This window comes from Psammomys obesus, unplaced genomic scaffold (genome assembly GCF_907164565.1).
Source record: "Psammomys obesus unplaced genomic scaffold, mPsaObe1.curated_primary_1811, whole genome shotgun sequence".
Classification (NCBI taxonomy): domain Eukaryota; kingdom Metazoa; phylum Chordata; class Mammalia; order Rodentia; family Muridae; genus Psammomys; species Psammomys obesus.
Genome location: NW_026586589.1, coordinates 4,106,617 through 4,119,848, shown reverse-complemented (window position 1 = coordinate 4,119,848; position 13,232 = coordinate 4,106,617).

Sequence of the window (13,232 nt, the reverse complement as noted above, 5' to 3'; positions counted from 1 at the left end):
GTGTGTGTGTGTGTGTGTGTGTGTGTGTGTGTGTGTGTGTGTGTGTGACTTCCTGTTTGTTTTACATGCTCACCGAACATAAGCGGTTGATAGAGAATAAAAGCTTACAAGGAGCCAAGGGACCATGTGTGTACACACATGTACACACTCTCAGTGTGTGCACTGTGCAGAGAACCCAAAGGGTAACTCTCCCTCCCATTAGTTGCTTTTGTCCTTCCTTTCCAAGCCTAAATGCTTTCATTTTCTCATCCACAGATCAATATGGCTGGCAGGTAAATGCCCACCACTTCAGAGCAGTGAGAGCCCCACTGGTCAGAGGACCCCTGCCCCCTCCTGGGATTCCTCAAGCCTAGCCATGCTGAGCAGGTGTCTGAGAAGTGGGCCAGGCCACACTTGAGCATCCAGCCATCATCGTACAAAATCAGATCTGATCGGGCCTGCAGAAGATAAATGAGCTGGAGTCCCCCCAGCCCCAGATTCGGTCATCTCTTTATGAGCTCTGAAGGGCCTATTAGCAGCCCTGATGAGTGCTAGGGGAGATGAAGTCTGCCTCGAACAACGTTAGCCGGCAGAATCAAATCACTTCCAATCCCCCTAGGGGGAAAGAGATGGGCTGGCTTTCAGACACAGCATCTTCACATCCCCATTGCCCATACGGTTTATATGAACACTCAGTTGGAGGGGGAAAAAAGTGGTAAGCACTTTTTTTTTTTTTTTTTTTTTTTTATTCTGGTAGAATCGACTAAGAATTTCCTCATATATCTAATAGCTTCTCCTCGGGCAATTTGGTGTCCCTGCTTAGACAGGTGTGTCTCATTTTCCCTGCTTAGGCTCAGCTTAGAAGGAGACTGTCAGCACCCGAGGAGGATAGCTGAAGCCAGAAACGTCATCACCCTTTCCAGGTCCGGGGCCCTCTCAGCTACAAGCTGCACACCCTTGAGGGCACTGAACAAAAAGCTTGTTCAAAGAGTCGCAGGGCCAGGGATTTGAAGTTCAGCTCTTGGGAGTGGGAGAGTTGGGGATCTTTGCTCAATGGCAGAGAGCTTACCTTGAATGTGCAGACTCCCTGAGCCCAACTCCTGACACCAAAACCAAAACCAAAGCTCAGCTTTTCGCAGCTGGGTGACTGTGAGCAGTTAAGCCTGTGGAGTTTTGGTTGAGTCCTATCCCTGGGACGCCAGGTTCCTTCCTGATGCACAGAGGATTTTAATGGAATCACATACATCAGTCTCATGAGCTGTTCATACACCAGGATCCTGAGGTGTTCACTGCAGCTCCCCTCCCTGCCTGCCTCTCAGTACCTGCCTCAAGCAGGTAGCTGCTCTGTGCCTAAGATAATGGTCTCAGGAAGATGCAGACACCGACCCCAATCTTAAAAGGGGGCAAAAGGAAAATGAGCTTAGGGAAGGGCTTGGAGAGAAGGAACCCCTTACTCAATCCAACATCACTCATCATAGAAATGAGATGAAGAGGACAAGTATGTATCTCAACTCAGCAGCTGTGTGACCCTTGCCTGATCCTCTACCTCTCAGCCCCAGTTTTACATTTGCAAAATAGGAACACTAACTGCTGATACAGAAAGGCTGCTTTAAGGAGGATATGCTCTGTCTGAAAGAGTGCCTGGCATCTTGTTCACAGATTCAAGCTGTCTGTTACCTTTTCCTTATATCCTGTCCCACAATACGAAAGTGTTTCTTATCGCCTCATTCTCTGTCCTCCTCTTCCCACTCTAGCTGTCTATTCCTTCAAGCTCTGGCTTTACTCTTCCCCCATAATGGAGATTCCTTGGACCTGGCAGCCTCTCTGCTCAGTAATACCTTCAGCCTCAAGATTTTTAGATGGCAACTGGCTAGCACCCTCCTCTTACAGTGAGTCCCAGTGGCTTATCCATTGATGCCTCTCTGTGATGGAGGAAACCCTGAAGCCAGGGCCATCTGCCCTTTAGATACATTGAAAGATCGCTGAATGAGCCAATCAAGGGAGTTGCCTTCTTTGGGTTTCCTTTCAAGTGCACCAACAAGAAATAAAAACCAAAATCAACATGCAAGTAAGCAATAAGATAATACCCACAATGTGACCTTCTAAGAATCCACACCAATTGGCTGAGATTAGGGAAGATGATTGGAGTTGCTTTAAGTGAGACAAGCTGTATGTAAGTCAAATGTTTAGGTTAAGGGTCAGCTTTCAAATCAGGCTCTATTCAAAGTGGCCAACTCCCAATGCACACACTCAAAAAAAGGATGGGAGGTCTGAAGAAGAATCACCGTTGATAAAAGCCAAGGACAGAGAGTTTCTTCAGGCAGAGGGATGAAGCACACAAAGGTCCTGAGGCAGGTGACAACATAGAGGGTCTTGGAGCTGAAATGTGGTTAATGTCCCTGGAGTGAATAGTAGGGAGAATTATGTATAGTGAATATGAAAAGGGAGACAAGGGCACAGTAATATCTCAGGGCTCAGAAATGCAAGTGTTTATATTGAAGGATGGTCTGCAAGCCAGGTCCAACTTATTTTGAGAGCTACCAGAATATTTTCTTAGAACACAGTTACAGTCATTGATATGTATAAAATATATATTTGTTCTATATTTGCTGTCAAGTAAATTGCAAGAATGGTTAATTGTTTCTCATAGCTTCTAGACCAAAAGCGAAAATAGATATAGACAGGGCTATAGGTATAAAGATAGAGTAATAATTTTGCCCTTTGCCCAAAAGGGTGCTGGCCCCTGGTGTAGAGCATGCAATCAGAAGTCAGTTGGAAGAGTTTTTAAGCAAGGAAAAACATCATTTGATTAGACACACAGAAACTTGCCTGACACACATCAGATCCTCACGAGTGTTTGTCGAATGAATCAGTAGATATTTAGATGAATACCGCTTCATTATCCACCACCATATCATATTATCCCCTCTGTTAGCACAAATAATCAGGAGGTGATGGTGGTTATGAAACTAAGGGGAGCCTCCCATCCATCCAGGCAGACTGCATTTTTCACAGCACTAACAGCTGACAGATACTTAGAAAATTGAATGTTTTATGCAGCTTTGGATTGGAAATAGCAGTGTGGTTTTCACCACAGGGAACCCTCTTAATGTAAATCCAACCCAATTACACACATGCAGGCAGCCACTGAATTTACAGCAAGACTGAGTTTTGCCCAGCAGCCAATGAAGCACAGCTCTGGAAAGAGTTAAGGGTGATCTTCTGGGGAGGGTGTAGGAGCTACAGGAGGCACCCCTACCCTGGTGGGGGGCACCCTATGAGTCATGAGTGGAGGGTGCTCAGTGACCTACAGAGCTTGAAAGAAAGGGGATGAAGTGGCTATGCAAATACACAGCAGGCTGCCTTCTGCTATTGCAAAATCATGAATAGGGGAAATTGCTGGAAAACCAAAAGTAACTTTTTCCTCTGGCTAGTTGCAGAGAACCAAAGCCTTGAAGAGTGGAGCTCCTTCAAAAATCAATTGCAAGGAGCCTTGTGAGGTCCAGGCATGGTTGGCTGTGCAGATTGATAGACAGAGAGAATGTACCCAAGGAGTGGTGTGGTCTGAGTCACACATCACAATTGCTCCACAGTTGCTTGTACCAGTGTCTGTCCACTGGACTGACTGCAGGTTTCTCAACAAATGCCGTCCTCCTGCAGGTATACCCTTGCTTGTTACCGGAAGATCCCTTGCTCAGATGTGAAATAGCAAAGATGTGGTTTTTATTTCCTCAATTTTTATTTATTCTTCACTCATACAATACATCCCAACGACAGCTTCTCCTCCCTTCACTCCTTTCTAAGTTCCCTCCACCTCTCTTCTCCTCCAGATCCACAGCACCCCATCTCCTGAAGATAAGAGTAGGCCTCCCAGGGACATCAGCTGAACAACATACAATAAGACCAGGCACAGATCCTCACATCAAGGCTGGGTGAGGCAACGCAGTAGGAAGAAAAGGGTCTCAAGAGGAAGAGGTTATACCTTCCTTGTCTTCTCTTCACTTCTGATGGGCCCCACTAGTCCTTGGTAGTTTTTCAGTTATTGCTGCAGCACTCAGGTCCCTATTTTCAGTCACATGACCCCCCCCCTCATAGGGATAACACTGGGTTAGAGAATTCACCCTTACTTAGCTTGGCTTCCTCCAGACTTGATTGCACCAGTAAAAAGCCTGCCTCCTAAGAAGGTTACATTTCTAGGTGCTGGATATTTGAACTTGAAAATACCTTTTGGGAATAAAGAACCTCTCTACAGACCTGTAGATTGAAGTCTCCTGGCTGGGTTCTATGGAAGACAGAATCCATTACAGGGACTTGTCATAGTTTCCACAGACTAGAGAAGGTGCAAGAAGAAAGCAGTCATATTCCTTCTGTGGGAGAGCGCTGGGCATGGGTAATTGCACGTGTTTGCTCATAATTAGAGCAGATCACAGAAGCCTGACCTAATGCTGGTTTTAGGCACTTCACTCTCTTTAATCCCAGAGGGAGGACCTTCTATGCCCCCTTGCCAAGCACCTCCCTAAGATAAATATTTCCTTCTCCACCTCTTTACTACTTTGGGTCTCTGGCATTCAGACTCTGCCCTTTAATCTCCCTTCCTTGTTAGACTATCCAAATCCCACCATGTCAAAAGCCAATTCTCTTTTCTCTCAGTCTCCCTTCATGACCTATGGAAGAGCATAGATGATGCTTAAAATCTTAAGTCCAAAATAGTTCTTCATGAAGCAAGAGTGCTCTGTCAGCAATGTTAATAAGATCTGGCTAAATCATGTTCCTAGAGGGAAGATACTTCTTCCCTTTTATAAAAGTCCTCCTTTTGCTCAAGAAATATCTGATCAACAATTTCTAATGTAGCAAATAGAGGATCACAGCCATAGGAGCAGGAGTTCCTCTCCCTCTGCCAACCTTTGACAAGCAGTGAGATCAGCACCTAAGTTCTGAAATGTATGGGCTGGTAGTTCCCTGAAAGTTCTGTAACTTAATTTTAAATGGAAACTTTCACTCAAACCTAAGAGATGGGGAAAAGGAAAAGACATCTGCATCAGCATGTCTCATATTACAATGTGCATACAGAGCACTTGGGCATCTTGTTAAAATGCAGATTCCTATTCAAAATGTCCTAGCTGGTGTCTGAGAGTCTGCATCGCTAGCAAGGTCTTTGGAGATAACCATGATGTTGGTTTTCTTGGGTATCACAAATCTACAGGAGCCACCCATCGATTTTTACAGTGGCCTACCTAGCATTCTGCATGTTTGTCCCAGCCAGGAGAAAGCCATCTCTCATGTGCACCCTCTCACTACAGAAAACTACAACGTAAGTGAAAATACACTCTGGGATCCCCATGACATCCAATAAGGTGACCTTCATTTTGAACCACAAGTAGGCATTTGTTAAGTCTGTCCATGTTTTCCTAAACTGGCATTCATTCCCACCAAGACCTTGCCCTGCATACATCTTTCTTAAAATCTAAGGTTTAGAAGAGGTATGTCTCTTCAGCTTCATAATGTGTCTTCTTTTGGCTTTCTATGGAGGTCTGTGAGAACCCAGTCAACTTAGCGCTTGCCACAAGCCAACAAGAAAGCTGAATAAAGAGAGGCACCAGGAAGATTTGTACTAAGCTCGAAAATGATTTCAGTGGAACTTATCGGCCTTCATGTTCCCAGCTGTGGGCCTTGTGGAGACTTAACATGGAGTCCAAGAAACTCACTCTCCCCAGCCAGGCTTGCTGATATTAAAACTGGGTGTTCCTCACCAAAGCTGAGGCAGCCTCTGTGGCTCCTCACAGTGGGGGATGCCCAACGCCCGTTCTTTTTCCTGTTACCACATTGTGAAGGCAGAAAAGAAGAAAAGGAAAGATGGAATCCCTCAATTACTGGTCCTGGGGTCCCCTAAGAGCCACTGCCCACTCACTTCCTGTGTGAAGAAACTTCCTCTCATGGAGTCCACTCATGACAGTAAAAAGGGCGTGGCCATGGCTGAAGAGAAATGGTGAGTAACTTCCGAGCAAACCCTAGTGGTGCCAGAATCGGAACCTTTATCTCAGCCCGTAAGTCTCCAACCTTTCAGGAACAGCAGTAGAAAGAAAATGAGCCCAGCTGCAAGTCGGGTGTGGCTGTGGTATCTGACATGGCCTGCCCCTTCAGACACTGGAGAGGTGTGGTTCAGAGATGAAAACTCGGTTCTGGAATGAGCACCCAGGGTCTAGTTCCTCACCCCTACCTTAGGATCTTAATTCTCATTTTTAATCAGCTCCAACTATCTAAGTTTCTGAGACAAAGTTCTTAGCCTTGCCCTCTTCACCTGTAAACCGAGTAAAACTGTTGTAAAGGGAAAAGGAAGGAATGTGTCACACCGTCCTAAGCCTTTGGCTCACAGTGAGTACTCAATAACTACTCTCTCCAATACAACTTCCCTACTTCCCCCATCATATCTACTTTGTCCACAATGTGGGTTTAGAGAAAAACTATTTAACACTACGGTTGTCTTTTCTTTCTATTTGTTTATTTATTTATTTTATTTTCCTTGGTGGCATAGCCAGGATTTAAAGATTTTTCTAATGGAATAGCCACTGGAAATATATTTGCTTGAGTTCTAGAATGAGTTAATTTTGGATAGGTGGATAAGGAAGTCTGATCTTAAGAATGAAATTAAACAGAAAGATTAGTGTGTTCCAGAACCTTGCTATGAAGAAAGATCAAGGTCCTAAAGTTCTCAATGATACAAAATACATGTGGCTGATTGGGGGTATCTGACATGGCTACAAGGTGAACTCTCTCTCTCTTTCAGACAGAGAGCGAGAAAGAGAGAGAGGGGCCCTTCATTATATTATACATGGTGTAGAGGCACAGTACAGTTGGGTTAAACTCTCATTTGTTGCTTATATGGGTAATGTGGCCTTTGACAGGTTACTTAGCATCCAGTTCTAAACCCTCTCACTTTTTTGAGTAGTGTTAATCTGATTGTTCTGTGAGAATAAATCATGCGCCCTGGTCATTAACAGAGTAAAGACTGATGACATAAATCTGCCCTTCCACTCCTTCTACTGATTTTCCTCTCCATCCCCCTTCTTTTCTCTCCTCCCCCACCCCATTCTTTCTTCCTTTTTTTAAAAAAAGCATCCTTCCCCTTGGTTTGCCTTCCCATTCTTCCTGCTCTTATCTACTCATTAGCCTATCCCCCTCCAATTCCAACTCGGATGAGAGTATTTTAGCCCTTTCTTCAAACAAAATATATGTGTTGACCCCCCCAGTTCTGAATCCACCAATTCAGGGTGTAACATCACACTGAGAGCAGCAGCACTTAAGTAATCCTGTGTACAATGTGAGCCCGGTGGAGGCAAACTCCTCAGTCTGTTAGCTATTCTAGAGAAAATTAAGCCTTTCAGTCACCCTCCCTGGGGCTCCTTCTGTGCCCCAGCCCTTGGTCACCGAACTAATAAATGAAATCATCATTGTGGGAATTGTAGAGTAACTAGTCCCATGAGGGGTAGACAGTGGGATTCTCAAGGGAGGCTGCAGATGAACGGGACATTAAAGCTTCTTATAGCACAGGAAGGAACTGGCCCCGTGAATAGCTCACCCCCTGGTATGAAAACATGGAATCTCAGAGGCATATAGTATCCTTCTCTCTGATGCTAGCAGCTCCCCCCAGAGCACCTTCCACTCCTGGCACTACTCTGTTCTTCACTGTAACTACCACCTCATGGTCCAGACTTACACCTCTCACCTCTGATCATCTTCTCTAGCCTGAATCAACTTAGCCCAGGGTCCAGAATCTCTTAAACACATAATCTATTCACATAATCTACCCAACTTTTAAAAGTTAACCCAAACGAAGCTCCCATATCAGAATCACTTAAAAAGGTATTAAAAGTTTAGTAGCTCTAGGCCCACCTGTGATTTACTGAATCAGAACGGAAAGAGAGGACTCAGGAAGAGCCTGCTTTTCACAGGGTGTTCATGGGCTCTGCTAAACACCGAGGAGCCCTATTCTCATTCCATTGACATTGATACATAACAGCTTACCTCTCTTGGGAGTTTGCTGAGTACCCTTTATACACCAGGCACACTGCGAAAGATTTTCACATACATCATCTTTTTAAACGGTCATTAATCTGTACAGCGGTCTGAGCCAGGTCCAGACATTTTTAAGCTTAACTCTCTCAACAACTGCATCAGACAACTACAGTGCGTGTCAGAGAACGAATCCCTGCCTGGATGAGACATGGGACCAGTCAGTGTTGAGGATACACAGAACAGCAAGAAGCCTGTAGCGCTGTCCCTGGGGTCAGAAGATTGTCTTCTGTTCATATTGCTGGAGCAGGAAGAGAGAGACCCCGGAAACATCAAAACATAGGGTCATCTATTTCCCCCAGTGGAGTCTTTAATCCACTAAGAGGACTGCAGTCTTGCTGGCACACCTCCTTGTTAGTGCCTAACTACCCCATGCGCCGTACGCCCCCTGTGCTCCTACTTTAGAAGCATCCCTCGGAAATCCTGATACATGGATGTTAAAGTGGCCTAGGACAGCACAAGTGCTGAGCTGAGGCCTCTGGGGCACAGCCAACAAGCAGCATTTCCTCTTCCCTACCCCACTAGGGGGCACAGCCTCCCTGCTGGGACTTCCTCCCAAATACACCTTCATCACCATGAAGGAAAAACTGTCGGCCCTTTATAGGGGAAGGGTCTCCTTGCTTCTATCTCAAGCCTGACTGAGCTACATTTTTAAGTATCCAGTGCTGGGTATGAAAAGCTGCCAGACTAAGGCAGGTTTGGCACACCCCCAGCCCTTTGTTAGAGGGAAGTACGTAAGGCCCACTGGCTGAGCTAATACCTGGACGTTATCAGATTCATGACAACACTTACATAGTGTTTCCTGAGCACTTACTATAGCTCAGGTCTTAGCCAAGCCCTTAGCTCAGATTATCTCATTTCATCCATTTCTCATGCAGCTGCCTGCACGCAGAGCTGATCATTTAACACCCTTATTTACTCTCTTCAGAGAGCTTCCACTGTACCTAGAAAAAGACCCAGATCCTGTGTACTGCCTCCAAGGCCATGCTGGCCCTGGTCTATGCATCTGGCCCTTTCCCCTCACCCCTACTGCAGCAAGTTGGACACTGATGATCACTTCCAGCTAATGGGGCACTTGTCAGGGCTAAGTGTGGCCTTGTGCTTGTTTTGAGTTTGTGGAACAAGTTTGTGTGCTGCCTCTGATATTGAGTGGCTGTCCCCACCTCTCCTTGGTTGTCATCCAGGCTGGAAGGCATGAAGGAGCCAATTATTATTCGCTGTGACTTCACACAAACCGCACAACAGCACAGACATCCATGCAGAACACTGCTCTTTTTTTGCTTTTTAAGCTTCGTTGTTGCTCCTACTATCCCTTGGCAGAAACCCCTAGTGGATTCTCCTAATTAGCATAGTGCCCCATCAGAGCAATGTGACTAACTCCAAACAACCAAAGAGCCTCCTCCTCTAAATTAAAGGGGCGCTGGCTTCTCTGGGACCCAAGGATACCTCTCCTAAAGGAAATGCAATCATGTTTACTCTCACTTACTCGGGAAATGCTCTCACTAGAGTGGCCCTGTGAGGCAGCTAGACAAACCATAGTCCATCATAGCCTTTAACAGCTGGGAAGACTGAGGCTCAGTGCATTAGACAGCTTTCTCGAGGTTAGCATGAGAGCAAGTTATTCACTAGTTTGAACTGTTCTTGACTAAGGGGCTGCATCTGTGATGGAGAAGCTGCTGGAGGACCTGAGCCCTCCTTTTCAAAGAAGCAGCCATGTCGTCGTCATTTTCATAAGCTCAATTCTGTCTCCTAGCTTTGGCTAACTCTGAGAATAGGCCCAACTTTACCTCTGATACCTCCACTGCCTGATATGTTTTCTTGCTTTTTATTCAGTATCTTTAATTGTGAGTTAGTTGTCTGTAGTCTCTCAACCATGACCATGCCAAAGAGAAAGGTGATTCTAAGCATGGGACCAGGCAACCCCACAAGACAGGTACCATCCTGCACGGCCTGTTGGTGTCTCCCATCCCCTTTGCCCAGTGCTCCAGTTTACCGCATCTTTCATGAGGGCTAGAGTTGAAGCCCCTTCCTGGCTTTTCTTCCTCCGGCCTCTACACTTTCAGTCCATTCTGGATAGGAGCACCCAAATATTCTGAAGCTCAGGACTCACACCCCCTACCCAGGGAGGACATAGTCTAAGCCCTTATTTCATGGTCATTCTGTCTCCTGCGATCCAGTGTCTCCATCCTTTTTCGGATCACCTGCATCTTATACTGTCCTCAAAAGTTTCTGGAAACCGAGTTGGCTGGGCCCTGTCCCAAGATAAGTGCTTTCACATACGTTTAGGATCTGCAACACGGTATTTGTTTATCAATCAACAGGGACAACAGTTATCTATTTATGCAAATGAACATCGCTATCGTTTCACATGGTTTCCTAAAATCTACTCTTTGAAGAATTCCTCCCCAAATCTACAGTATCACTAACTACACTGTGTATTTTGTTAGCTCCCTGGACTAGTGAGTCCTGCCTTAATGGATATCCCCAGTGATTTCCATCTACTACACCCAAGTTACTTGAACACATGGTTCTTCTCTTTTCCTATGTGTCTGTTTATTGTTTTGAGACAGCCTGCAGATTGGGAAAGGATCTTCACCAACCCTGTATCTGACAGAGGGCTAATATCCGGAATATATAAAGAACTCAAAAAATTAAACACCAACAAATCAAGTAATCCAGTTTAAAAATGGGGTACAGAGCTAAACAGAAGTCTCAATAGAGGACTATTGAATGGCAGAGAAACACAAGGAGAAGAGGGAGGAAGGGCAGGATTGAGAAGGGATGAAGGAGGGGGCTACAACTGGGATACAAAGTGAATAAATTGTAATAAATTTAAAAATTAAAAAAAGAAATATTCAACGATCTTAGTTATCAGGAAAACGCAAATCAAAATGACCCTGAGATTTCACCTTATACCCAACAGAATGGCTAAGATCAAAAACTCAAATGACAAAAACATGCTGGAGAGGATGTGGAGAAACATAAACACCTCCATTGCCGGTGGGAATGTACACTTGTATGACCAATTTGGAAATCAATCTGGCACTTTGTCAGAAAATTAGGAATAGGGCTACCTCAAGATCCAACTATACCACTCTTAGGCATATATCCAAAATATGCACAAGTATACAACAAGGACATTTGTTCAACCATGTTCATGGCAGCTTTATATGTAATAGCCAGAAGCTAGAAACAACCCAGATGTCCCTCAACAGAAAAATGGATACAGAAATTGTAGTACATTTACACAATGGAATACTACTCAGCAATTAAAAACATGGAAATCATGAAATTTGCAGGCAAATGGTGGGAACTAGAAAAGATCATCCTGAATAAGGTAACCCAAAAGCAGAAAGACACACATGGCATATACTCACTTATGAGTGGATATTAGTCATATAGTAGAGGATAAATATACTAAAATCTATACTCCTAAAGAAGCTAAACAAGAAGGAGGACCATAGGGGAGTTGCTCAGTCCTCACTCAGAAAGCAAATGGGATAGACATCAGAAGAGAGAGAGAGAACAGGTAACAGGACAGGAGCCCACCACAAAAGGCCTGTGAAAGAATCTACCCAACAAGGTATCAAAGTAGATGCTGAGACTCATAGCCAAATTTTGGGTAGAGTGCAGGGAATCTTCAGAAAGAAGGGGGAGATAGAAAGACCTGGAGGGAACAGGAGCTCTACAAGGAGTCCAACAGAACCAAAACTTTTGGGCCCAGGGGTCTATGCAAAGAACCAAGGACCATGCGTGGAGATAACTAGACCTCTTACCCAGATATAGCCCATGGAAGCCCAGCCTCCAAGTGGCTTCCCTAGTAAGAGAAGCAGGGGCTGTCTCTGACATGAACTCAATGACTGGCTCTTTGATCACCTCCACCTGGGGGTGGGGTGTAGCTGTACCAGGCCACATAGGAAGACAATGCAGCCAGTCCTGATGAGACCTGATAGACTAGGGTCAGATGAAAGGGGAGGAGGACCTCCCCTATCAATGGACTGGGGAAAGGACATGGGAGGAAAAGAGGAAGGGTAGGTAAGATTGGAAGAGGCTGAAAGAGGGAGGCTACAGCTGGGATACAAAAAAGTAAATAAGTTGTAATAATTTAAAAAATTAATTAATAAAAAATATTTCACATATAAGTGAATCCTTGCTATATGTGTCTTTCTATATCTAGCTTATGTTATTTAGTATGTCTTCTGGCTTCTTCCATGATGTAAATGATAAAATTTCTTTCTTTTGTAAAGATGAATAACAAATCATTGTCCACAGAGAGCTACACTACAATCTCTTAACCCATTCATCTGTGGATGCATATTTATGCTGTTTGAATATCTTGGTTATTGTGAATAATGCTACAATGAACACATGGGCACAGATTTTTTTATGTGATGCTGACTTTGTTTGCTTTGGGACAACACCAAGCAGAGGTTTTGATGACTATATAGTAGTTCTACTTTTTATATCTTCAGAAACTTTCATATTTTTTCCATCGTGTTGTACCAATCTGCATGGACACCAACAGTGGACAAATGTTTCCTTTTCTCCCTATCTTTGCCAGCCTCAGGTACCCCTCACCCTTTTGATGATAGAGACTACACTAAGAGGTGTGAGGGGTATTTTGTTGAGGTTTCTGTTTGTATTTTTCTTATGGATCAAGATGCTACTTCTTGATGGAGAATCCAGGCAATCCAAAGTCTGTGGGAGTCTGAGAACCACTTATTGTATAATACAGACATCTACCTAGGAACTGAAGCCAACCTCCTTCTCCAGCATCTCCTTCCTCCGATGTCCTTGAAATGCTACTTCAGTCCTTTGCCCATTAGCCCTCTTACCTTTATCACTGAGAAATGCCTGCCCTCATTCCTTGGCAAGTTGCTTGGCATACCTCTAGAAAGCCTTCCTTGGCTTTGAGTGGCTATACTGTTCATGTCCGCTCTGTGTCCTTAACAGCCGTTTGCTCATCTTTATACAAGAAAGCCTCATTTCTTCACCGAAGCCAGAGAATGTGGAGCCACCAAGACAGTCTTCTACTTTAGATCAGATGGGAGGATAGATAAGAAAATGAGAAAATAATGAACTGTGAGGCTGATGTTTCCATCCAGATTTTGCAGGTGAAGATAACAAAGCTTGCAAAATAATAATAATAATAATAATAATAATAATAATAATAATAATAATAA